General features: G+C 39.9%; 1 protein-coding gene across 2 annotated transcripts in view; it reads left to right on the top strand.

Moving 5' to 3' along the window:
- Positions 1 to 26618, top strand: part of PTPRF (protein tyrosine phosphatase receptor type F) — a 331301-nt gene that overhangs the window by 146357 nt on the left and 158326 nt on the right. The gene's annotated exons all lie outside the window — the stretch shown is intronic.

Genomic DNA, 26618 nt, shown 5'->3' with positions numbered 1-26618 from the left:
TTACCAAACATTTTGCAAATTTTAACCCGTTAGTGTTCATTATGTGTCTCTGATAATGTTATTCCTTCATCACGGATGTTGTCTGTAATCTGTCTGCTTCTGGTGAATGTTTGCAAACTTGTCCTTTCTGAGTTTGAACATTTGTCACATTATAAGCCTTTTTCATTTTTTCACTAAGGATTTATTATACTTTAAAAGTTCCACACACAATTGTCCGTAGTCTGTGATAAAAATGTATCCTCAGCAGTTGAGAATATCAGAATATTCATTAATATATACCTAAAAATTCTCTAATGTTTATTGATTTAGAACTTTAATCAGGCTCAGAAAAATATCTAAAAGGCTATTTTGAAATTATACAATTATCAGTTCTAGTCTTATCCTTATATAGCATACTGTAAATCTCTTTCTATATATGCTAATCTGTGAATTACAAATTGAACTCTCTTGATCTCAAAAGGAAAATGTTTATTATTTGTCTTCAGAATTTAAGGGAAAGGGAAATTATGAGGGAAACAGCCTGGGAAAGTACTACTATTATAAAGACAACGCTATAAAGACGATTCAGACTTAATGATGAAAAAGATATAACTTGGCTCAATGACAGAGCAATTACTTATATATAAAGATTCCAGATGTGATTCTTAATATCTCCTGAAACTATGGAAAATTGATGCACCCCATCTGTGCCATGGTGACAGATGTTAGAATGCAGTATTTCGGGCTAATTCTGCTGACCGCCAGCAATTCAATTCTCACCAGCTCAAGATTGACTCAATAAAATGAGGACCCAGATTGTTGGGGCCAATATGCTGACTCTGTAAACTGTTTAGATCAGCTTTCCTCAACCTTTCTGGATTGGCAGCCCAGGGGAGGGGTGGCAGAAGAGGGGATGTTTTTGTGTGAGGGGCAGATGTATGTGCCCGTATACAGCTTCATTTGTGTGAATGGCAGACATGCATCGTGTACCGCTCATGTGAGTGGGGCTGTCCACCACAGCCCCACTCTGTAACTATAGTTACAAATAGACTGTGTCCCATTAGTGGGCCGCAATCCACAGGTTGGGGACCTCTGGTTTAGAGAGGGCTGTAAAGCACTATGAAGCGGTATATAAGCGCTATTGCTATCTTCAGTTAAGTGAAGCAATGGTCAGAATTGATATAAAGCAGCTTTTGATGTTCATAGTCTTCCCTCTCTTTGCTCCACAACATGGCTGCCAAACTTAGCAGAGACTCATTTAGTCTAAAATGGAAGAAAGATAAATGGTACTAAACAAGAAAGATGCAAAAAACAATTCCATAAAGCCCTGATAGGTACCAGTGTTAGAACCTGGTCCTTTGTAATTTCCCTTTTCAGCACAGTAATGTCAGTAGTTGCTCTTTTATTTAGGCATCCTAATGTGTAATAATAGATCTCTTTTAAAATAATTTCCCATCATCAGTTCACATTATAGCACCAAATCCAAGCTTTGAAATTCCTTTTTATATACCTCTATTTCTTATTCACTGACAGTAATGTAATGGGGTCATGCAAGAGGAGCATTAAAGTAGCCTGAATTTGTTAGGATCTGCATTTAGATTCAGAAAGAAATTTATTTAAAAACTTTAGCATATTCCCAAGAAATCCACACAAGCATTTGGACTGATTTCAAAAAGCATTAGAAGGAATTGTGGATACATGTTTTCAAAAGTATTAAAAGAATATTTTCATTAAAACCACTAGTCTTTTGCAAAAAAGAAAAGGCCTGTTATCCGTTGTTGTTCTTTCATAGGAAAAGTTTAACCAGATTCATCATGCTGCAAATATTCCAAATATTAATTCAGCTAGAAGGATGATTATTATACAGTAAATAGTTGGATTTGGTTTTAATTTCTCAATAAATTAGTATACCTGTTCCAGTTCCTATCACATCAGCTGCAGTGGCCAATGGGGAAGACTTGGAAACTAATTAATATTTAAGATGCCAAAGGTTTTCTCCATCTCTTCTACGGTACCTCTATTTCAAGTATCTCACCTACTGAACTTAAAATGGTTGCATCTAAATCCTCTGAATGCATCCTCTACATGCATTCAAGAAACAATGCATGCTTATCTCAACAGTTTTATTGTCTGTGCTAGGAAGCTAAGCTATATCAGACCTAGTTATTGTTTGCATGGGAGAAGTCCAGGAATACTAGAATTGAGAGGTGGAAAAGAAATATCCTAAAAGAAGGCAACTGCAATTTAGGACTGCAAATAAAGCTTAATGGACCTATCCATGAAGTTATGAGGAAGCAAGTTTAACTTGAAGGTGAGTTTAAATCATTTCTCTTGGAGAAGGCTCTAATGCTGGGAAAGGTAGAATAAAAAAGACAAGAATGGCCAACAGCAAGGTAGATGGCTACAAAGATACTACTCAGTTACAATGGTAATGAGGACACAATTGGAAGTCTTGAAAGATCAGATTAAGGACAGATAAACATGGAGAAAATCTATCTATGTGGTGACTAGGAGTTGACAACAATTTGATGGCATATAATCAATCAATCAATCAATTACACCATATAGATTCAGTGCCTGCTTGTTAATATTCTAAATGGGCAAAGTATAATTAGTTGATAACAGAATAAAATAAACTTTATTACCAATTCAGCAACCGTGATCAAAAATGTTTTCTGACAATGACATGTGTGACAACAGAGCATCTTGGTGGAGAGCTAGTGGCATTCCTATACAATATGGAATTTAAAAAGAAGTTCTCTAAAAGGCAAAGTTGTAAAAATGCAGTGATAAGATGCAGTTTATAATACTTTAATAAGTGCAACATGTAGAGAAAATGCAGCAGAGAGACCAAAATGTACATTTTGAAATCCATGATGGGAATGAAAAAAAAAACATTCATCTTAAAGCCAATTTGGAATAGCACTGAGATTAAAAAACAAAATAAGCTTTTAAAATGCCAAGTTTGATATAACCAAGGTGGAGAATAAGTGGTGCTAGTTTTCATCTGAAGAAATAAAAGATAATACTTTTATTTAAAAAAAAAAAAACAGGTTAATTCTCTCAAATCCAGAGACAATGCATTCAAAACTAGAACCTTTCCTAGGGAAGACACTGTTCTTTAAACTCCTTTTTCAAATCTATCCAACAATAGGACTCTATCTGTCTATAAGGACTTTTTACCTTTTTAAAATAAGCTGCAGCCTCCTTCTTCATGTATTCCCCTGAGGTCACTACCAGTAAATCATATCAACTTTGTTCAGGCATTACATGGAGCAGTAACTTTCTTTTAACTTCTTATTCAAAGACAAAGATGTGAGTTAGTGAGTGAGTGAACGAACAAATAAATACAGCTTTAGATGAAGTCTGATATAAGAGAAGGTCCAATTTTAGTGGACATTCAAAATCTCTAGTGTACTGCAAATATTTCATTCTAATATGAAAGAGAGTCAACATACTTCAGAAGCAGACTGAATTCCTCAACAGCTGGGAAAGCAGCCTGGGACATATACTATCATTTTAGGCTTCATACTATTTGAAGGATAATTATTGGGCTACAAGTAATAAGGCATCATAAGGTCTGTTCTCTGCTCTTTGTCATCATCCAGGTCAACAACAGGTTTTCTTCACTTTGGTTATTTTGTGGTCATGTCCTATATTAACCATGTGATAAGTACAATTGTGATCATCATGATGTTTAGCTGATACCATCCAAGACTTCTTCCCCCCCAAAGGACAAAGGCTTTCTAGTTGGCTTTCAGAGTGCATTTGCTTACAATTATCTAACAGCTGTTAGTCATTCTGACTGGAAATCTGTGAATTACAGTCCAATATATCTGGCAAAGGCCTAATTGGAGAAAGGCCTGTATAGATTTATGATGACTTTTTGCCTTATTTTAATAGGTATCTTTGATGGAAAAATGAAAACCAACATTCTTGTTCACAGGTTCTCCATTGAGAAATTTTCAAAGTATTCCGCTAATATACGCACAATCAGAATGGATTCCATTTCCTGCTCTCACAGCCAGTGCAATATCCTCTATATGCAGAGCTAATGAGTAAATTGGAAATGTAAGCTGTAATTGTTTCAATAAAGTTCATAGATGTGACTGAATGCACATAGAGAATAAAATTGCTAAATAAACCACAGTTATCGTGTAGTAACTTTTCTCCCCTTTGCTGTTCTGTAAAAGACAAAGGATTATTTACAGATCTTTATAAAAAATTAAATGCGTTTACGGAATATTCTGTTAGGTAGAGGTGGGAAAACAAAAGATGCCACTGTAATAGTTCTTTTGTAGCTTCTGTTTCACATCAGAATGTCAGATATAAACACTTGAAAGAATGCTTTCAGATTTGGATAAGAGAACCAAGCCCTTATACAATAGGGAGCAAAGATGAGTTAGCAGAGACAGGAGAAAGGAAAGTGAATCAAGAATTCTCTTTGCATTGAAGACCAAAAAAAGAAAAAAGAAAGAAAGGAAAACTGCCTTGAAAGATAATGAAGAGAATGTCAATTTTAAGCAATAAAAGTGAGAGAATTAGTAAATATTTTGGGATATAAAACAGCAAAAGGAGGGATATAAAACAGCAAAAGGAGGGATATAAAACAGCAAAAGGAAGGAAATAGAATCAGATAGGGACGAGAGAGAGACCCTAGATCACCCTGATAAGAGGAAAGGAAGTTCTGCTTAGAATACAAAGTTTAAATATTGCTCCCTAATATTTATTAGAACAAGTTTGGAGGGGATGGAAATAACACAAAATAAGCACTCAAAGTGACCTATTATTAGAGTACCAGATTTGTGGCAGATCTTTACTGTTTCTGACAAATGCACAAGTGAATATATTTATTTTTTTCTGACCAACTTTAAAGTGTGTAATCATGTAAAACATAGCCTTTGACAGTAGAATTTTAATTCTTGCCAGTCTTTGGCAGAGAAGCAATACAGCAGGAATAAATTGCAGATTGTACTGACTCTGTAGCTTAACAAATTCACTGTTAATGCCATTACTTTAATTACTTAATTTCTAAAGTAATTAAAGTCTTAAACAGTATTACATTCTTATCAGCTGCTTCATTGCCAATTCCTGCTGTTGTCATTGGAATAAGTTGCATCATTCAGTTACTGTGTGTAGACAATGACTGACTGGATTTACCCATTGCACAGAACCAAAATTTGGTGTATTCAATTTTGGCTTAGCAATTTATATGAATTCAGCCATTGTAGTTTGTAAGCAGTTTTTTTTTTTACATTTTTATGCACTATGCACTATTTTCATGCACTATGTAAACCCAGTCAGTTTACTTGTTTATCACATCTATATAACTATCCATCTCACAAAAACTAGTGAGACTGGATAGCATGCAAGAAAACTTAAAAAGAGTCAGTAGATACCCAAAACAACAACTATTGTTGTTGTTGTTATTATTAATTAATTTATTATTATTATCATCATTATTATTATGGCTTGTCACAGGATCAGCTAGATGTTTAGACTGAATTCGGCATTTTTATCCACCTATGGAGTCTTTCCCAAGGACCTGGGATAGGCAGATGTTGTTGTTTAATGGTACTAAAGATATTGTCACAAGATGGGAGCGAGTGGTCCCCAACCTTTATGGCTTAGCGGCCCAGCTCGGGCGGGGGGGACTGGGCTGCATGAATGGCAGGCCACCATGCATGCATGCACATGCACACGCAGGCCTTGCACAAGTGGAGGGCCAGTGTACATGCACAGCTCAAGTTCCAGCCAACCACTCACATGGCCTAATTCCGAATAGGCCACAGCCCAGTAGTGGGACACGGCCTGGGGATTGGGGACCCCTGATGTAAGCTATTCCAAGTAAAGCTGCCTTTTGCAACTGACTGATGGTGATTTTTGTCAATCCTGATGATATTCATGTGGTGTTCCTTATGTTTTGGGATAGCACCCAAGATTCCTATTATTGTTGGTATTATCTTTGCTTTCTTATGCCATAGTCATTCTACTTCTAGAATTTACTGGTCTTTGATTTTGTGATTTTCTCCAGTGCTTTCTCTTATATTCTGCTTTGTCTGGTATTGCAATATCTACTGTTAAGTCTCTTTTGTCTTTCTTATTGACAATTGTTAAGTCTGGGGTGTTATGTGGCAGGTCTGTTTGAATTCTGAAGTCCCAGATAACTTTAGCTGCTTCATTTTCTATTACCTTATCTATTTTATAATCCCACCAATTCTTGTTTGTAGGCAAATGGTATTTCTTGCAGATACTCCAGAGCACCTTTGTTGCAACTTGGTCATGCTGCTGCTTGTAGTCAGTGTGTACAATCTTCTCGTAGTAAATAACTAGTGGCCCACTAAATAGGCATCTTCATTCCTTCAGGGTTCACTGATAGTTCCCTGTTGATGGTGACGAGGGCACCATCAACAGCTTGATTTGCAATGTCTTGGCCAGCTTGATTGCAATGTCTTGGCCAAATGTAATTCGCTAGATGACGGAACCCGTAGTATGCTTTCTCTGCTGGATCTGGTGAGATGGGAAAATATAATCAGGGAGTGATCATCCTCAGAGAATCTAGCCCCTTTGATTTTAAAGGTCAAAACCTGCATTTTTCAATTGGTCCCAGAAACAAATTGGTAACCAATGTAGCTTGCAGAGTAGAGTTGTAACATATGTTCTACCAGGACATGCCTGTGCCTCTGCATTTTGCACCAGCTAAAGTTTCCAGATATTCTTCAAGGGTAGCCCCATTGTAGAGCTAGTCTGGAGGTGACTAGAGCATGACTAATCGTGATTGGGCCTCTCAGTCTAGGAACAGACCTAGCTGGTGCACAATATAAAGTTGTCCAGAGACTCTTCTAGCTATGGTTGTCACTCCTCATCAAGCAAAAGTTGTGAGTTTAGGACAGTGATGGCGAACCTTTTAGACACCAAGTGCCCAAACTGATGTGCACAAATGCATGCATGTGCGGACATGCATGGACATGTGCATGCGTGGACATGTGCATCCACAGACATGCACAAATGTGCATATGTGCAAACATGCACATGCACTGACATGCACAAACATGCGCATGTGCAAACATGCACACGCATGGACATGCACACGCATGTGCTGACATGCACACATGTCCGCACAGAGATCCTAAGACCAGCTGGCCGGCAGGAGGCAGGGCATCCCAACACTGGCAGCGCAGCAAGAGGTAAGATTTTTTTCTTTCAGAGCTTTTGTTTCATCGTTTGCAGGGAAACAGAAGCTCAGGAAAGAAACACCACAGAGATCTGACCTGGGGCAACAATGCACATGCCAGCAGAGAAGGCTCTGTGTGCCACCTCTGGCACACGTACCATAGGTTCACCATCACAGGTCTAGGAGGACTCCCAGATTGCTGTTCTACTTACCCCATGCCTCCTTTTGGCGTGCACTGCGCATACACTGCACATGCACTCATATGTGCATGCACTGCGCATGCGCTCAGCACGCATGCACAGCCAGCGAATCAGTAGTAAAACGGTTCAGATTTCACCACTGGGGCAGTGTAATCCATCCAGCACCTAAGGTGCGTAGTCCTAGTACCAGAGGGGCCCAAAACACCAAGCCACTAAGAATTGTCTTGGCTTAGTTGAATTTGCTGTTCCTCATCCAGACACCTCATCCAGACAGCCTCCAGACACCAGGATAAGATGTCCACAGCATTGCTTAATTTGCCAAGAATTAATGTGAGGAATCATATCTCACTCCATGATGATAGATGAGCTCATCCAACAGTTTCTTGTATATGATAAATAGGAGAGGAAAAAGCACTGATCCTTGCAGCATCCCACACAGTTGCCTGTGACACCTCACACCACTCCCCAGTCACCACTGAGTAGAATTGATCATGGAGAAAGAAAGTGAATCAGAACAACACCATATTGCCCATCCTAATTCTCTCAGACCGGAATGGTCCCATGGTTAATGGTATTGAAATCTGCCAAGAGGTCAAAGGTAGACACAGAACCCCCATCCCACCCACACCAGTGAGCATCCAAAAATGTATCCAATGCCATTTCCATCTCATACTCTGGTCTAAATCCTGATTAAAAAGAATAAAAGAACACTGGGCCGACAAATCTCTGCTATCCATGTACAAAAGGACTGAGACCAACTTATAATTTCTTCTACAAGCCACAGTTAGCAAACCTTTACGTAGAACAATTAAGACATTATCTATGCCGTGCAGTCTCCCTCAGTTATTTAAAGAATGTCAAGCTTAATGCCCTGCAAACAGATTTTTTTAAAAGCTGATTAGCAATAAAAATTGCCCATCCCAACAGTATATAATTAGATTGGTTTAGCTCATAAATGATACAATTGAAGTCAATCTAATTAATTGTTTACTTTTTTTTTATATAAAAAGAGTCCATAGTGGCTAAGTAGGGTCAGAATGCCCCTGGTTTTTTGACAGCTTTCTAATTGCCTTATAAAAGGGTTTTTTTGACAGTTTTCTAATTACCTTATAAAAGGGCTTCTGTGTGTGCCTTCAAATCAGTGTTTACTTTTGGCTACTGCCTAGACAAGTCCTTTCAGTTTTCTTAGCAAGGTTTCAGAATTTGCCATTGTCTGCTTTCTAGGGCTGAGAGAGAGTGACTGGCCCAAGTTCATCCAGCTGAATTTGTGCCTAAGGTGAAGCTAGAACTCAGTCTACCAGTTTCTAGCCTTTGGCTTAACCACTACACCAAACTGACTCTCTTAAAAGGGCAATTTTGGAAGGAAAATCTAATCCATGAGAAATGGGTGCTTCTTTGTTGCTTTATATTTTAAGGTTATTGTTCAATGCCACTTTTAGTCAAAATATTTGTGAATTGTACCTTTATGTTGAATGTTCTATATGATAAATGTTATTTACATAGTCATTTGCATATCTTAAGGAACCTCAACTGATAGCATCTCCTAACTCAGTTTTGCTGATCTAGAAAGCTAAACAGGGATGATCCCTGGCTAATACAGTACTTGGGTGAATACTGCTGGAAAATTCCAGGGCCAGAAACTGGAGTAGGAATTAAAAATAAACAAACAAATCTGGTTTGCCTCTTATGTGTTGGTATCCTTAAGCTCCACTTAAAGACAATTTTACTTTGGTCTCCTGTGATAGTCAATCAAAAATGCATTTAGCTGGCTGGACTCTACATTGATCTTATACTTGTTTTCACTGATGTTCAAATTAAATAATTCAGAAAAGCTATGAGGGATTGAGATTCAGATACATCTAATGCAGCATTTATTTTCAGTACTATTTAGCTCGTCATACCTAGCAAGCTCACTAATAGGATATTCAAGCTGCTTCCGTTGTTTATGTCTTTTGGCAAACAATAGGAGAACCTGTATATATGCTTTCTGGGGAATAGGCAGAATTCAGTAATATACTGAAATACCCAATTATATAAAAATATCTAACGATAACAATGTGGAAATTGCATAAATTTCCACATTGTTATAATTAGATATGTCTTTGAATTATATGCTTAAATCTTCTTTGTTTAAGAACCAAAAGTGCTTTTTTTTCTCTACAGAAATAAAAACTATTCAAGAAAAAAAAATTCCAGAAGATTATAGCATTCTGGTTATTGATATGTAACCCTGACAAGAGAACCATGATAAGTGGGAAAGGTGCTAATTCTCAACAGTTCACTATATTTTAACTTTTTGTTTCCTTTTTTAAAGTAATTAATTTTGAACTCAGTTTTCAAATCCCAATTTTCTCGTAATATTGTATTTATTTATATTATACACTTGATACACTTTGCCATGAATATATATATCCTATGTGAACATATCCTTTAATGATTGCTGATTTAATTTTCACTTAACTCTCCATGTCTTAAAAATATTCTACAGGTAACAGTATAAAATCATAACAGGGAAAGTGCCTTCCAATATTTCAGAACACTGATCAGTAAACTATATTTTTTTTATCACTGTTTTATTTGTTACCCCTGCTGAAAATCAATACAAGTATAGGTTCTGAGTGATAAACATTTGACATACTGATTTTGGAGTTTCTTTTTAAAGAAGTGCGAAGCATGAAATCATTTGAGCAGATAGCTCTTCTTTCCATAAATTACCACTAAAATATGTTGATTATCATTATTTTGAAGGACTCTCTTTAAAAGTTCAGACACATTACAGTACACAGCTAATAAAAGGCCAGATATGAAATGCAATGTTATTCAAGTGATGCTGTGCCAGCCTCATTGTTAATGACCATTTTTTAAAAATACATTCAGTCCTCAGGTAAAATGATTCTACCAGCAAAGAGTGTAAATGCACTTTGAAGGGTGTGAATACCAACTATTCCAGTGGACCCTTTGTGCTCAATATTTTGTCAATATTGTTGTCAGTATTTTAACAATTATTTTACGTGATTTGTTTGTTTGTTTGCATCTCTGGATTAATGAAAAAAAATAACTAAAATAGCTTCCGTAAGATTCAGGTTTGTTCACTGTAATTGTAGCTGTATTCTTGAAGCAGTATTGCTACATTCTACCTTTTCAATGCTTCTTGCTTGCAAAATATTGATTTATAGTGTTGCCATTAGGATTGTCATATTGTTCTGATTCTATTATTTATCAGGCAGTCCTATATCCTTGTCCCTAGACATGTAGTTGCCCTCTATACACAGCTGTCTTTATGAAGACCACAAATGCTGGCATGTGTCAGTAAAAGCCAGAGTAAGTTAGTGATATCCTCTTGGGCTACCAGAGGATTATATTGCCTGCCTGTTTAATTGGCAAGCTGCTAAGAGCTGAGCCTTCTCTTTTATTTGTGCCACGTATGGCAATGTGAGCATTTCAGCATTTAATAATCACATCCTCTTTGGAGAATACAAGCCATTCGTAATCCTCGTGAATGGATGAAAGAAGAGGGAGGCTTTCAACAGTAAATACATATTCTGCAACCAAGAGAGCTCTGTGCTTCTCTGTGCTTATTCCTTTTCACAATGCAAAGGAGTTTGCACATACCTGAGCACAACTGCTTGTCAGTCTTCATGCTCTCCTGAGAGAATGGCATTTGGAGAAGTGTGTTACACCTCTCAGGACTCCACTGAAGACTTGTTACTTCTTTTCTCCAGTGTATTATTACCTATGGATTCAACCAGATGGTCTTTCCCAGATTACTGATCCATGCCCTGGGAGCGCTTTTTCCTACATGAAGAATGTTTGATGGCCACTAATGATAACTAATGATAAACATGATTACTTCTTCCCCTGCTTCTACAAATTGCAACTTAAGATTTAATCATAAAAATAAAAAAAGCTATTCTTTACAACAAATTTTAAGAACTGAAGTGGGAGCTTTCCCACTTTCTGTCACAGAAAGCATTGTAGCAAACATGGCTACCATAAATAAATGCTTTAATTTACTTTTTCTCTTTTAAAATTTTGACATAGAAATATGCAGTTTTCTTAAAATTAGTTGAGCATTCACTGTGAGGAAATTGTCAGGTTGCTAGCTGACTTTCAGGTTGGTTTACATGTTAAGTATGCTTCCCCAAGCCACATGTTGAGAACCATAGAATTTAAGACCCAGTGCAGCTAAAATATATGTGATCTATCACAATAGCCCAGAAAATGCAAAGGGATATGCATAAAATGACCAATATTTTTTGTTGTAAACTGGGAACAAAACAGCAGGCTCCAGAGCTTATGGTAGGCTGTTTCAGGTCAGCAGAAACAAAATGTAGGACAAAACCTGAAAGGATCTATAAAAAATAAGACAAAAGCAGTATATATTTTCCCTTCTTGTCTGTTCTTCTAAGGGACCTAGAAGAAAAAACTTATCAGAACAATTCAAAGCATCTGTTATGTTTTGCTTTGGGAAGAGAAGATTGCTGGAAGACATGATAGCCGTCTTCAAATATGTGAAGGGCTGCAATGTAGAAGTCAGGGCAGAAAAACAGAGTAAGAAGAGATTGAAGCTACAAGGATTTCAACTGAACATTAAGAATTTTTTCTAATGTTAATTGTGCTGGCCTGGCATAGCACTTGTCCTCTGGAACATCATATACAAACACACCCTGAGATCCTTATGGTTCCACCCCGATGATGTTCTGGAAGCCATCAAAAACATGGTTACATGTTCCCATGCCTTGGGGTAGGGTAGTGGTGAGCACCTGTAGATTTTTGTCTTTGGTTTCCCACCCCGCCCCCTTTGGACATAATTATCTATTTCTTCATTTTGTTGTTTCTTGTTCTCAAAGTATAAACCACCCAGAGTCATCTGAAGCTAGATGGTCTTTAAACATATATGAGTGAATTATATTCATCAATTAAACAGACTATCTTGAGAAGTGGCAGACTCTCTTTTTTAAAACAAAGCCTGGATTGATGTGTTAATGATGCTATACTAAAGGATATGTGCATTCAATAAGGAGTCTGAGTAGATAATCTCCAGGGGCCCTCCAACATTTACATGAAGACTACATTTATGCCCTGTACATTAATAGATCCACTTTCTTTTCTCCCTAGCACCTTCCCCAACCCCCATGCCTGAGCTCAGCCACTGATATGCCGGTGTATCATTTACCACTAGCCATCCTGCCCTCCGTTCTTTCCATCACTTTCCTGTCCCTGTGCTCCAGTCTCCCCTCAAGTTACCTACTAATGTACCTGTCTAGGCACTGGTTCCTTACTAGGGACGATCTTGGTAGACTTTGCAGAGAGCCTATTAAGAGAATGGTCAGATAAGAGACAGCATAGCCCACAACTGGATAGAGGGTGGGACAAAGAGGCTCAGAAGAGACCCTCCCTAATTCCTTGAACTGTAAAGGAGATGGGGTGGTAAAAGATTGTACTTTTGAGACTTGCAAGATTGAGCTGGCTTTTGGTATAAACCAAATAGGATTCATGACTAGATGATCTAATTCTACTTCATTGTAAAGCTATATTGACAGAATACTGCATGTATGAACCATATGCCATTGCATTTACTAAATAATTTCAACATATAGGTATCGTGTCAGGCTGAAATATGCACAGGTCAATGAAATTTCCTTGTTTAAACAATAATTTTGTGGGGTGGAGAATTATCTGTCAGACAAGCATAGAGAAACAATTTTGGCTGAAGCTTTCTGTAACATTTACATTCCTTCTGTTCCTCCTGTCATAAAAATCTAGAAGACATGGGACCATGTGTTCTACCTATAAGCCAAGCTCTGCTAATTCACCATATCTAGATAAGGTGACAGCTTTCCTGTGACCAATATGTGTGCATTGTTGTTGGCAGGTGAGCAGCCTTAAAAATTTAATTTATTTTAAAAAATAAAATAGAAAGAAATTGGCAGTCCTAAAAACAGAAATGACAGTGACTGATGTAACTGGTGATAAAAAATAGTCACTTTTCAGTGGTGGAAAGTTTTCAGTAGTAATGAAGAAGAAACTATAGCACTAAACTCTCAGCACATCTGGCAGAAACTAAAGGTCCTCCAATTGTCTAGCTACATCTTAGGCAAGAACAGATTGTTAGAAATAGACACATGCCAGATGCTATGAAAGAGTCCATAACTTAGTTACACTGATGTCATTGTCAGTCAGATATCCTTTGGTGAATGACTATATCCTCAATTATAAGAAGCTGGCTGAGGTTTATTTTGTGTAATATGTTTATGTCTCCAAGTACTTCCTGTAGTGACAGTGCAGTTGGTTCAGTATTCACACCAGATTGACCAAAATTAGATTTGTCTGTGGATAAGGCAGAACTGATCTGTGATTCATCTAATCTAAAATCAGTTCACTGTCTATCACACATTCAGCAGAAACTCAATATCTGCAGGGTAAACATATCAAAATTATATAAGAACAAGTGTCCATTGACAGTAGTATTTTTGCATATGTTATGCTACCCTTGTGCATTATTTTAGACATATTTACTGAATATGTTTAGGAGAAAAATATGAATGCACACTTGTTTGCATAGCTCTACAGACGATTCTACTTTAAGAACTTGGCAGTGAATAATAAATTTGTGTTTATAAGAAGTATAGATCCATGCAAATTGTCCACTACAAATTCATAAGAACAATTTTTAGAATGCAATATTAAAAATCAGAAGTCTGGTAGCATTTTTTCTGACTTACAAATTTTATTAAAAGACATAAGTTTTGGTGAATAAAGAATGTATAGAGTGGCTAAATAGATGTATTTTTAGCTTGGGGTGAGATTGAGGAAAGTGAGGAGAAATCAGGTAAATTATGAAGGTGCAGGTTACATGTAAAGCAGATTACAAGTATTTTATCAATTAGCAGCTGTAATACATTAAAACCATTTCATGTATGTGTGTTCGGCACTGCTTCGGTTATGCTGTTGATGTCTTGTTTTTTCAAAAATAGTCATTTTGAGATTTGTGGTACTGTACACTGGGAGATTGAAATGCTTCGATACTACTTTGTTCTTGTTTTGAGTCTTAGTGTCAAACCTGTGTCCATGAATTCTCTTTCATAAAGTTTGTCTGATTTATCCTACTGTATGTAAAAACAAAAGAAGCATTTCTGGCTGATGATGGCACATATGTTGGAGGAAAAGCATCTCTCTAATCTTGAATGTATATTCAAGTATGGATTAATAATACATTTGAGTGGTTTGAGGTAAAGGGGACAACCAATAGTGTTTTGTTTTGTAGTCTGCCTTTCTCCCTGGGAATAGATCAGGCACTATCAATATGTCCACTAATCTTTCTAAGTGATCTGAATCCCTGGTTTAATTCAGAATCTCTGTCAATGGGGTTAGAACAAACACATTTGTAACATAAAGCCTGGTGATATAGATTCAATGACGTATTCTGGATGGAAGATGGAAGCATGTCTGTACTAACCTTATGACATACAACAATCAGATAAGGACCCTAAGAAATAAATAGGTTTATGTGGCAATCTATATGTTTTTCTGCACAACATGGTGTTCTGTATCGATTGTGTAGTTTTACCATCACATTAAGTTAGGAGATTTGTGAATAAAGGTTAACATATATGTCTCAGGATAATGTTGCAGGATCCAATCTGAGTCAGTCACTGAGATCAAAAATTTATTCTTCCAAGCTTTCAGCTTTTGTTGGAGCCCATCATCAAGGAACTTCTCTTTCTCCATAATATATGCACTGGGCTGTTCTACGGATTGTATTTATATGGTTCCCGGTTGTATGTAGCTTTTAATTGTTAACTAGGGTTAGGAGACTTGTCCTGTCAAGGCTGAAGTTGATAGAGTGGTAAAAATTGTTAAGTCATGATATAATTTCACGAGATACTCATTTTTGTGGGTTCAGTTACATTTTAATTATTAATATATCTAATCTGTCTCCCCTGTGTTCCCCCCACCTCATCCTATTTTAAATCCTATGTCAGTTTAAAATGCTGTGCATCTAATGACGTGAGTTGCAACTCACAAAAAGCATATGCTTTTTAATAAACTTTGTTAGTTAGAAGTTACTATCAGATTCCTTCAGATTTTTGGATACCAAGGTCTAATACTGTATGCCCTCCTCCTACAATATGTAGGGTGTCATGTTATGTTTCAGATGCCTCCCATAATGCATGTTATTTTATCTACTAAGGCCAGAACTAATCTTTTAATCTTTTCTCATGGATCTCTGGCACGTCTAACTTTTCAAGATGGTTTTAATTAATCCTGCAAAAAATTATTGAAGTGAATATCCACAACTCCAAATTCTCTTCTCAGTATTTTATTTCACTGTAACTATGTTGATCTGAGTGGTTCCTTACCAGTCAGCTATTTATCTGTTTAATCTCACTCATGCTAACCAAAGAATAGACTTGTCTTTAGCACAGCTTAATGCTTGACCCTCATCCCTACTGGAGGAGAAATTTAGTAGTATTTCTGTTGATCAGATTTGGAATATTGTTTAATTAATGAACATGTACTCAAGGAGAAACACAATCAGTTGGCCAGATACTGCAGAAAACTGCAAGGATTTGTCCAGGAAATCTCTGAGAATTAGACAAGATTGTACAGGCCTACAAAAAATATAGGCCTACAATTGAGGATAAAAGCTTACCGTTGTCAAATTTTATGTTTCACTGAGCCCCTAACTGAACAGAACCAAACACAGCCTCTACCTGGTATGAAGTTAAAGATAGCATATTTTTGCATATTTGAAGGCCTGCATTTTATGTGCAGTTGTTTACAGATTCAAAGTAAGAAAACCATGTAGAAGTTTAGATATTTTTAGGCCTACTGTTAGTCAGGCGAAGCCAATTTCACAGTTATGAAATTGTTGTTCTGTCTTAATTTCAAAAACCATAGGTTCCTCTAAGCAGCTGCCCCAGCATTTGAAAATGAAGATTATTCACTCTTACAAAGCTATTAAAAGAATTTCTGAAAAATAGCTGAAAAGCTTTGAACTAGCAGTGAGAAACATTGGGCAGTGTTGGGCTTTTGGGTTTAATGACAGTGGTCTAGACAACAGATTTCCTGATTTTTTTGCTAGCAGCTGTGGCTGGCATCCTCAGAGGCAAGGTAACTAAGCAGGGAATGACTGGGTTCCTGTCTTTAGAACTAGGTATCTTGAATCCTGATTGGCCCTTAACCTTTATTGAGCTGGTTTCCATTTCAGGCAGGTTGGTTCAGGCTGGTCTCCGAAATCTAAAAAGAATCTGCTAGAAGTATCTGAACACTGGTCAGATTTGCAAAACCAAATCCCCAGATCACTGCAAAATACTCAGTTGGAAAATTTAGTTGACACTGGGATAGTTGTTCACAAATGCAAATCCAATATAGCTTATACCACAGTGTTCCGAATGGGAGAGTTGAAGGAGATCCTTTTTCCTTTCCTCATTATAAAAGTCATCATCTAAAGTATGCAGAAGAAAATCTTGATAATCCTTAAATTTTTTGGAATGAAGTGCTTTGGAGTGATCAAATAAAAATTGAACTGATCAACCAGAACCATACTAGATACATTTTGAGAAAGAATACGTGAAGCATTTGAAGAAAAACACCTTGCCCTTGCCATCTGTAGAGGAATTGTAAACAAGAAATGCATGCAAATAAGAATGTTTCTGAATTTAGGAAGTTCTGAGCTCAGAAAATATTCTGAAACCAAAAGCAAGAGATTCGTAGCTGGATATAGTAAGCTTTTGGAAGCTGTGTATTTTGCCAAAGAATATGTTACTAACTCTACTAACTGAAAAAGTGTCCACACTTCTTGCACCTGCCATTTTCTTTTTTAATGTTGAATCTATAAACAGTTGCGCATAAATAGCAAGCAGGCAATCAAATTTTCAGAAAGCTATCACATTAACTTTGTACCATGTAGAGATTGTGTGATCTTCTGTTCACTCGAAAATTCATTAAAACATATAACCAAAGATGCTTAAAATTTTTCATCCCCATGTAAATATGGTTCTAATCAATCATATGCATGTCAATGGCAAAGCAGCCTTTCAAATTAGAAAAGATTTATTATCAAAAGAAATACTGGAGTAATCTATTTTTAATGTTTCAACATAACTCTGAAGGCAAAATTGCCAGAATGTAGTGCAATATGTACAATGGAGCAACTGTGAACAATAGATTTTAAAGACTCTTCTGATGATTAGAAGCAAATTGCGCAGGAACTAGCAAGAAAAGTGCCTCCTCAGTGAAATAAATGGAATTATAAAGCCTGAAGATTATGGTTTCATATAAAGACTTGGTATGCCTCCCTCTGCATTATGTATTTTCCAATCCCAAATTATTTCTCTTGCTAGATTTTAAGTATAGGAAAGCTGGGTAATTGTCCTAGTAGAGATCATTGCTTGCAATCAGGTATTATTCCACAGAACAGTCATAATTAGATGAGAGAGCAATGTATTTAGACTCCAGCTTTCTATAGTGAATGTCCATGATTCAGACGTTACTTTAAGATGAAAGCCACTTGGGTGATTAAACAAGAGCATCTGTTATAGTTGACTGTCACTTCTTTTTCTCCCACTATATTCACCAGAGTCCAGTTTATATATCTGGCTGCACAATGGTGTGACTGCTTGTAATGAAAAGCAAATGCCAACTATAGCCTAGGGAAGCTCCTGATATATATGTCCTGAATTTCTAGTGCCACAAATATTCTATTACACTGATACATTTCTGCAATGTCTGCAGTTTCCACCAGGTGCCATGTAAAACAGCTACATTGGCATAATCGTAGTAATTGCTATCATTTAATGCTTTTTTAAATATAGCAGAAGAAATTACACTTTATACAACAAGTGGGGACAATAGGTTTTCCTTAGGCTCTTTGCTGTGGTGAGGAAGACATGAAAATGGAGAAGGAAGCGGGAAATAGGATAAGTTGCTTAAGGAATATCACACACAAAAATTATGTTTTTCCCTCTGCGACACACCCTTTTTGGATGGGTTGCAAGGAGGGAAGGAAGGAAATTGGTGTCTATAAGAGGTAGTAGGTACTAGCGCTGGATTTCTTTTGCTATGATACCTCTTCAATTCTGACTTCACACAGGGTTTGGTTTGTATCTATCTTGGTTACCTTGGTGGATAGCTTATGTCAGGGCTGTCAAACACCCGAGCCGGATGTGTTACGCGCTGTCCACGTCCATGCCCAGTTTAGCGAAGGGGTAGAAAATCACGATATGTTATGTGACGATGCGAGTTTGATACCCCTGGCTTATGGCATTTACTGAAGATACCATTAGCATTTTCTCTGCCAGCTTTATCAGATGGCGGTGAGGATATGGTGCTTTTAATTCCTTCCTGCAACATTGCCTTCTGAAAATCACACTATCTGTTTTGCCCACACTATTTAAAATATTGAGGGCATTTAAACTTCTGTGGCTTGAACCACAAATAACAAAAGCTGAAAAAAGTTACTCTTTCATGTGACACGATTGTATTGAGTAAATTTTGAGGTAGAATTGATAAGGAAGTTTTTGTATTTCTATGTATAGGTACCACCATAAATGCATCATTTTTGTGATAATCTAATTGCAGATCTGATTGCACATATTCATTGTTTCTTGAATACATGCCAACTAATTTTGGGGCTGCCAAAATTCCAGTTCGGTTTCTTACATAGAGTTGAATTGGCTCATTCACCAGCTTATGTTTTATATTTTTATTAACTGGGTTTTATACTTTTGGAAAGTTGAAAAATTTCTGACAGCTATAGCATCAACATAAAGATTTTCTTATCTGGAAAGAATTACTTTTAAAATTGATAACTAAACAGTATGTTAGTATTTGTAATGTATAGTACATAACACTTCAGTTGGCCTTTAATTGCTCAACTGATGCAAATTCTAGAAGGAAAAGAAGACTGTAAAGGGAGCAGCTAGGTTTCATTCAGATGTTCACAATTCATACCTAGTGCATTGTAGAGCTCTGTGAATTCTTGTTGACTTAATCCTTCTATTCAAGCTTGTTAGATGCAACCCTACATTTAAAAATATATATTTTCAATAATGTCTTCATGTTCCTTACAAAACTATATAAAAGACATTAATGCAGCATGTCAGGCTGAGATACATTTATTATGTAAAATATATAGACATTGCCTTTTGTTCAGACATGACCCAGCTTGCAAAATCTTTCTTGTGAACTGTTTAGATTGTTTTTGCTTTAGTCTTAGAATAAAAAGAATAGAAAGACATTAGTTTCTCTACAAGATTGAATTTCAGTTGGTTAATTATGCAACTGACATTCAAGTAACGCATAGAGAGCTTCAATTCCCCCTCCTTTATGCTTTCAAAGGAAACTACTAAATTACTTTATGGTCTAATTGATCTACCATACTGAAATTAATTATCTCTTTGCTAGCAATAGTATGGCTTCTGCTAAAATGACAATATAGTTGTTCTTAAATTCCCCAAAGAGTTAATCACAGGCTTTTTGTGAAGCTTAGCTGGCAACCTTTTAGAACTAGCCAAACTTGGGCTTCTTTCTGCTATCTTTAGTTTCTCTCCCTCTGAATGTACTGTATATGCTGGGTTGACAGATGATTCTCTGTGTCACACTCCTATTTGGTGATCTTAAGTTAGGGGTCTCCAAACTTGGCAACTTTAAGACTTGTGGACTCCAACTCTGGGAGTTGCCAAGTTTGGAGACCCCTGTCTTAAGGATCCTGCCTTTCTTAACAACCTGAACTTTTTTGCTAACCATATTTCTTTTTCTTCAGCCCCGAGTCCAACTCGTAACACTGCTGACTACCAGCCAGCTTCTTACCTCATTGTAACTTCTCTTTACTGTGAGAAACTCTTGGTGTATGAAAAACTATATTTCTTTTCTCCATTCAATCTCAACTTCAGATTATCACTGTAAATACTGTTTTTTATGGTACTTGCTAGGGAGATCATGTTATTGGATGAAATGTGTTGTTTACCTTCTCTTTAGGATCTGCTTTTTTGATCACCCAAATTATATGGCTGTCCAACTCACACATGGTGACTCTGGGCGCATTACAATATTAGAACATTCAAAGCATTAAACCCATATAATCCCACTCCCTCGCCTTTGAGGCGGCAACAAATACAATTATTATTTATTAAACAAAAAAGATGGCTACTGAAATCACTCTTGAGATATTGGGGAATCTTCATGTACATGCAACAAGAAAATGAGGCAGCTTATCCACTATGACTATTATTACCTGAGCATGCATTTGAGAAAATTAGTAAAAAATCTTATCTCCTCTAGTTATCAGCACAGCTGATTTGATCTGGCAGGGTGCTTTCTGAAATCTTTTGATTAAATAATGCCATTTATTGAGAACCTGGAAGCACGCTTTCTCTGTAGCAATGCCTGTCTTCTGGAATGTGAATGGCCCCCAACCTCCCCCCATTTTGTTCTTCGCCCAGACTTTGACAAGGGTGATTGGAGTTTCCTTTGTTGTGTTGGTTCATTTCTTTTTCATTCCTGTCTGGATTTTTGTCATTCTTACCATCTTCCATTCTTCATTTTTGTTATAATGTATATTTTTCTTGTTTTTAATGTTTTTACTTGTAAATTATCCAGGGCCATTAGGAGTTGAGTGGTACTTAAATTTGACGATGATGATGAAGATGAAGATGAAGAAGAAAGTTAGCATCAAAGATTATAGCCCCTTACTCAAATTGGATCTAGTTTAATGTCCAAATATATTCATTTTTGAATGTTTTAGAAGCATATTCTTTTCCATACCGCCTAGAGTCTTTGCTGAGATGTGTGGCCATTCAAATTGAATGTATGAGTGTATTAATTAACTAATATACATATCAGTCAGTATGCAGTTCATTGGAGTATTTATGGCTTGATTTGATCTGAGCAAAGATCTGGTGATAGTCTAGCTAGAGGAGGGAGCCCTGTCTTCATTGAACTGCCTGAAACAGTTGCTAAATGAGGACTTAGCTCTAAAGTAATTGGCTTTTTCCACTAATTTTTTAGTTTTTTAGGGCAGTTTTCAGATCTGTTCTCCCAAAAAAGTTAAAATTGCTTTTCAAATGAAGACTAGGAAATCACCTATCCAAATAATCATTATTTTATTTTTTTTGTATCTTCTGCTTTTTCATTTTTTTGCCAAGATGGTTTAAAGATTGTCCTCAATTTGGGACCAGAATCTCTGTCATTGGGCAAGGCAATCATTAAATGAGATGTCATATGACTGCTTTGCTCAACTACTGCAATCTCAGCACTCCTGATTGTAGTTGTTAAGTGATCTTGTGAGTTGTTAAGCAATGGAGTCCTAGATAAGACATGTGGGGTGCCTCAAATAGTTGGGGGAAGACACACAGAATTTTTAGCTCCTGAGTGAAGAGACACCCCCCCCCCCCCAAAGCAGCCTCTCCTTCTTATCATAACTGTGTTGCCCATATGCTCAAGAGCTGAAAATCCTTCCTGCCAAAATTCAAACAAATTTTTCAGGGCCTGAGTAGGGAAACACTTGTGTGCTGCCTTCCCTGAACCTCACCCCCCACGAGGTACCCATACTCTTTTCCTTACCGCACTTCCCCTCCTCTTTGGATTTTGGTGCCCTTTCATCTCTGGGAACTGGCTGAAAGAGCTCACTGCTGAAGGATTTCAGCTCCATGCCTGCTTGTATGGAGCTGAAATCCTTTGGCAGGAGCTCTTTCAGCCAGCACCCAGAGACAAGGAAGACTTTCTCCTGTCAGGGTGGTCACGGCAGTCAGGATGGGAGGCGACACGGGTGTGAGCTGTTTAGGACCGAGTCTGCAGAGGAACGAAGCCCCGCCTCCCTGCTCCAGGCGTCAGTTTTTTCGACTCGGTGGAGTAGGACAGGCGTGTCTATCATTCGTTCCTCTTCAGACTCAGCTATTTCCAGCGTGAACTTCGTTTCGGATTCCGCTGAAGAGGGGCTGTCGGCTGACAAGCCCCTTGGCAAGAACGGGCTCGTTCTTCGGCCTTAAAAAGCACTTTTTGGCGAGTGCTTTGCTTAGGCTGCGACTCGGGCTCTGCCCTGCAGCCGGAACGCGCGAAGTCCATTCCGCGCCCTTTCCAGCGCTCCCTATTGCCGCCTCTCACAAGCAGCTGCCCCACTCGATCAGGAGACTCTTCGGGCATTTCCCTGCTGCTGCGGAGTTCTGGACCGGCACCGGAGAGCCCTAGCCGATCAGCGCAGTGAGTGGCCTTGTTTCCCCCCGTTTTAAAGTTAGCGGCGGTTTCGGGGAATTTTCAAAATGGCGGACGCCACTTTAGGCACTGTTTCCCGCTCGAAAAAGAGCAAGGAGAAACGAGCCAGGGAGCCCGATCCTGAAGAAGGTTGTTCTGGGACCCAAACCTCTAAGAGGTCAAAGAAGCAGGACCCTCCTAGGTCTTCAGGAGTCCGATCCTCTTCATCCTCTAAGCGTTCAAAGGACGAAGAGCGAAGGCATAGGGCAATGGAGAGGGCCTTCAATAAGGCCTCCTCTGCCTCCTCTACTCGTGACAGAGCCAAGGCCTCAGCAGTTGCCTTAGAGGAATCTCGCCCAGTGGGCCAAGCACCTATTCCCCTTGAGGCCCCCTCTCTCTCTCCTGACCGGTCCACTCAGGAAGACATTGTCTCCCTTTCCGACGCTGCAGCTGTCTTCCAAGGCGACCATGGCGGGACTCGGGGGGTCCCTGAACCAAGGCAGGCCCCTTCGGGGGCGCATCCTCCCCTACAGGAACAGGCTGTTCCGTTGGCTTCAGCAGTCCCTAGCCAGGGACAGGCTATTTCCCCGGACTTGGCCAAGTTGATTGCGCAATCTATAAAACAGGGCATCGCGCAAGGTCTGCAAGAGCGGTCTCTTTCTCGGGTCTCCGATTATCTCGACGAACAGGCTCTTTCTCTTCGCTCTGATCCCATGGAGCCTGCCCATTCTCATCAGGAGCGGGCTGACTCTCCTTCAAGGGTCAGTCAAGGTTCTATTTCAGCCGAAGAAGAGGGTGAGATTCTCGTAGATCAGGACCTGTCAGACGACGAAGGGTTGCTACCTGACCAGCCCTCATTCGTTGGTCTCTTTCGACCACACATGTTCAGGTCTCTTTTGTTTAAAGCCCAGACTACCACTCGCTTGGGTATTCCTGGGGCTAAGCCTGCTAATCAAGCTTCCACACCTGACCCAGCTTCGGCCTTATTTGAAGAGCCTTCGATTATGACGGAGACCATTCCCGCACCCAAGTTGTTCTCGGACGTATTACAGAGACAGTGGAAATTTCCAAGCTCAGGTCCGGCACCCAATTCTTTGGATCGACGGTTTTATCACCTGGCAACGGAATTTTCAGATCTTTTGCAAGTACCGAAGGTAGATGCCCCAATAGTAGCCCTCGCTTCTCCGACTCCCTTATCGGGTCCCTCAGAGGAATCACTTCGACCGGAGGATCGTAAAGCTGAGAGATCTCTGATTAAAGCCCATCAATCTTCAGCATGGTCTACCCAAGCATCCTCTGCGGCCTCCTTCTTTAATAGGGCCTCGATCCTCTGGCTCAGACAGTTGCAAAAACGCATTCCGGCCTCAGACGTCCGTTCACACCAAGATATCTCCAAAATCCTGGCAGCGGTGGAATTTTCGGCCGACGCCACCTTGAATGCGGCTCGTTTTTCGGCCAAATCCATTGGTTCCACGATTACTTCACGAAGATTACTCTGGTTGAAGAACTGGCAAGCCGACATCCGCCACAAGTGGCGCCTGGCATCTTCCCCTTATGCTGGAACCAACCTATTTGGGGCCTCCTTGGATCCACTTCTTGTGGAAACCCGCGACCATCGCAAGATTTTACCATCCCTGTCTCGTAGGTCAGACTACCGTCAGACAAGTTCCTTTCGTCCTTCGTCCTTTCGTTCATCAGATTCGACGTCCTTCCACCAGCGCTACAACCGTTCCTTCCAGAACAGGGGACCTCCCTTCCCGGAAAATCAGGTCAGACAAGGGACCCGATTTCCCTCTAGGAGAAATCAGCGTGGGGGACGGGGCAGACCCTTCCGTAGGTCTCGTTAACTTTCCCCAGGCTCCTGCTATTGGAGGGCATTTAGCTCTTTTTGCCTCCAAGTGGGACTCCTCTGTTTCAGACAATTGGGTTAAGAATGTGGTTAAATTTGGCCTTCCCCTTGAGTTCAAGTCCTCTCCCCCTCAGTTGTTTTTACGTTGCCCGGTTTCCCTTAATAGGGCTAAGAGGGCCAGGGTGGAGGCTTCCATTAGGCACCTTTTGGCCTCGAGGTCTATTCAACCGGTACCGACCTCGGAGTTTGGGAAGGGTTTCTATTCCCGTTTATTTCTCGTCCAAAAATCCTCGGGGGATTGGCGCCCCATACTCGACCTTAAAGCCTTGAACCGGCACATAATTTATCGCCGGTTCAAGATGCAATCCCTTCAAACCATTTTGCTCGCCCTTCAGGTGGGAGATTTCATGTCATCTATCGACCTGACTGAAGCCTACCTTCATGTCCCTATCCTCCCGGAACACCGTAGATACCTTCATTTTTGTTATAATGGGAGACATTATCAATACCGTGCCCTTCCCTTTGGCCTTTCTTCAGCACCCAGGGTCTTTACCAAGATTATGGCAGCCCTTATGGCCTATGTCAGTAATCTTCCCGTACGGGTTCTGTTTTACCTTGATGACATTTTGATTTTATCCCGTTCATCGACCCAAGCCCACCGGGACCTAGTTTTGACCCTTAGAATTTTACAGGAGCACGGCTTTTCTATTAATTGGCGGAAAAGCCACTTATCCCCTTCCACTAGACTCCAACACCTTGGAGCTATCATAGACACTGTTTCCTCGGAGGTATTCCTCTCCCCGGACCGTATAGTAAGCTTAAGATCTCTAGCAGCCCGGGTACAAGGACAACGCTCAACTTCTCTCCTCACCTTGTCTTGTCTACTCGGCAAAATGGTGTCTTCGTTCGGAATCGTCCCTTGGTCCAGATTGCACAGCAGGGACCTCCAGTGGTACCTGTTCCCATTTCAGCGTTCCTGCCGGAGTTCATCGACCTTGAGGGTGATCCTTCCCTCCCAAGTATCGCAGTCTCTGACTTGGTGGACTTCCGACAAGATATCCAAGGGCAGTCCTTTCCGCGAGCCCCAACGTCTGACCTTGACAACGGATGCCAGCCTGTCAGGTTGGGGCGCGCATCTGGGGACCCAGCTGGCACAAGGCCTTTGGTCAGCCCAGGAGTCGAGGTTGAGCATCAATTTCTTGGAGCTTCGGGCCATTTTCCTCGCTCTTCGACAGTTTCAGCCCCTGTTGCAGGGCCGGGACGTCCTCGTCCTAACGGACAATGTCTCGGCCAAAGCCCACATCAACCGGTGGGGGGGAACACGATCTCGATCTCTCATGCGGGAGACAAACAGACTAGGCGCCTGGGCGGAATCCAATCTGGCCTCCATAAAAGCGGCCCATATTTCAGGGATCAAGAATCGGACGGCGGATGCTCTCAGCCGGTCCACGATCGATCCAGCAGAGTGGAGTCTTCCTCCGAATCTCTTCCAGGAGCTGGTGAGGAGGTTCGGTCTTCCGGCCATAGACCTCTTCGCCTCGGGGGACAATCACCAAACACCTCGTTTCTTCTCAAGGTTCCCGACTCCAGGGTCGGAGGCAGTGGACGCCCTCCGCAACACCTGGCCTTCGGTCCTTCTCTTGTACGCATTTCCCCCAATACCACTGATTCCTCTTGTTATCAGGAAGCTTCTACAAGACCAGGCGGAGCTCATCCTTCTAGCTCCCTTTTGGAGCCGACGTCCTTGGTTCGCGGACTTGCGGACCCTCTCGATACAACCTCCCTGGCGGATACCAGAGGATCGGATTGTACTCCGACAAGGACCCTTGTCCCACCCGGACCCGCAATGGCTCAACTTGACCGCGTGGAGGCTGAGCGGCGCATCCTGAGCCGTATTCCACTTTCACAAGGTGTCATCTCTCTCATTCAGGCATCCAGACGGGGCTCTACCACCAGGATTTATGAGGCCACCTGGCGTTCTTTCTCGGCCTGGTGTTGGAAGCGCCACCATTCACCATCTTCCGCTTCCTTGGAACACGTCTTGGAGTTTTTGCATGAGGGATTTGTATCGGGCCTCTCCCCTAACACACTTCGTCGTCAGGTGGCGGCCCTTGCTTCTGTTCTATCCTGTGGTGCAAGGGATTCGATCTCTCGTCATCCTCTAATTCGCCAGTTCCTGAGGGGCGCCTCTAACGTCCGTCCTCCTCCGGTTCGTCGCTTT

The sequence above is a fragment of the Pituophis catenifer genome, unplaced genomic scaffold (genome assembly GCF_029215685.1).
Source record: "Pituophis catenifer annectens isolate HBS135680 unplaced genomic scaffold, rPitCat1.0.hap2 SCAF_3, whole genome shotgun sequence".
Classification (NCBI taxonomy): Eukaryota; Metazoa; Chordata; class Lepidosauria; order Squamata; family Colubridae; genus Pituophis; species Pituophis catenifer.
This window is presented reverse-complemented; position numbering and strand designations above follow the sequence as displayed.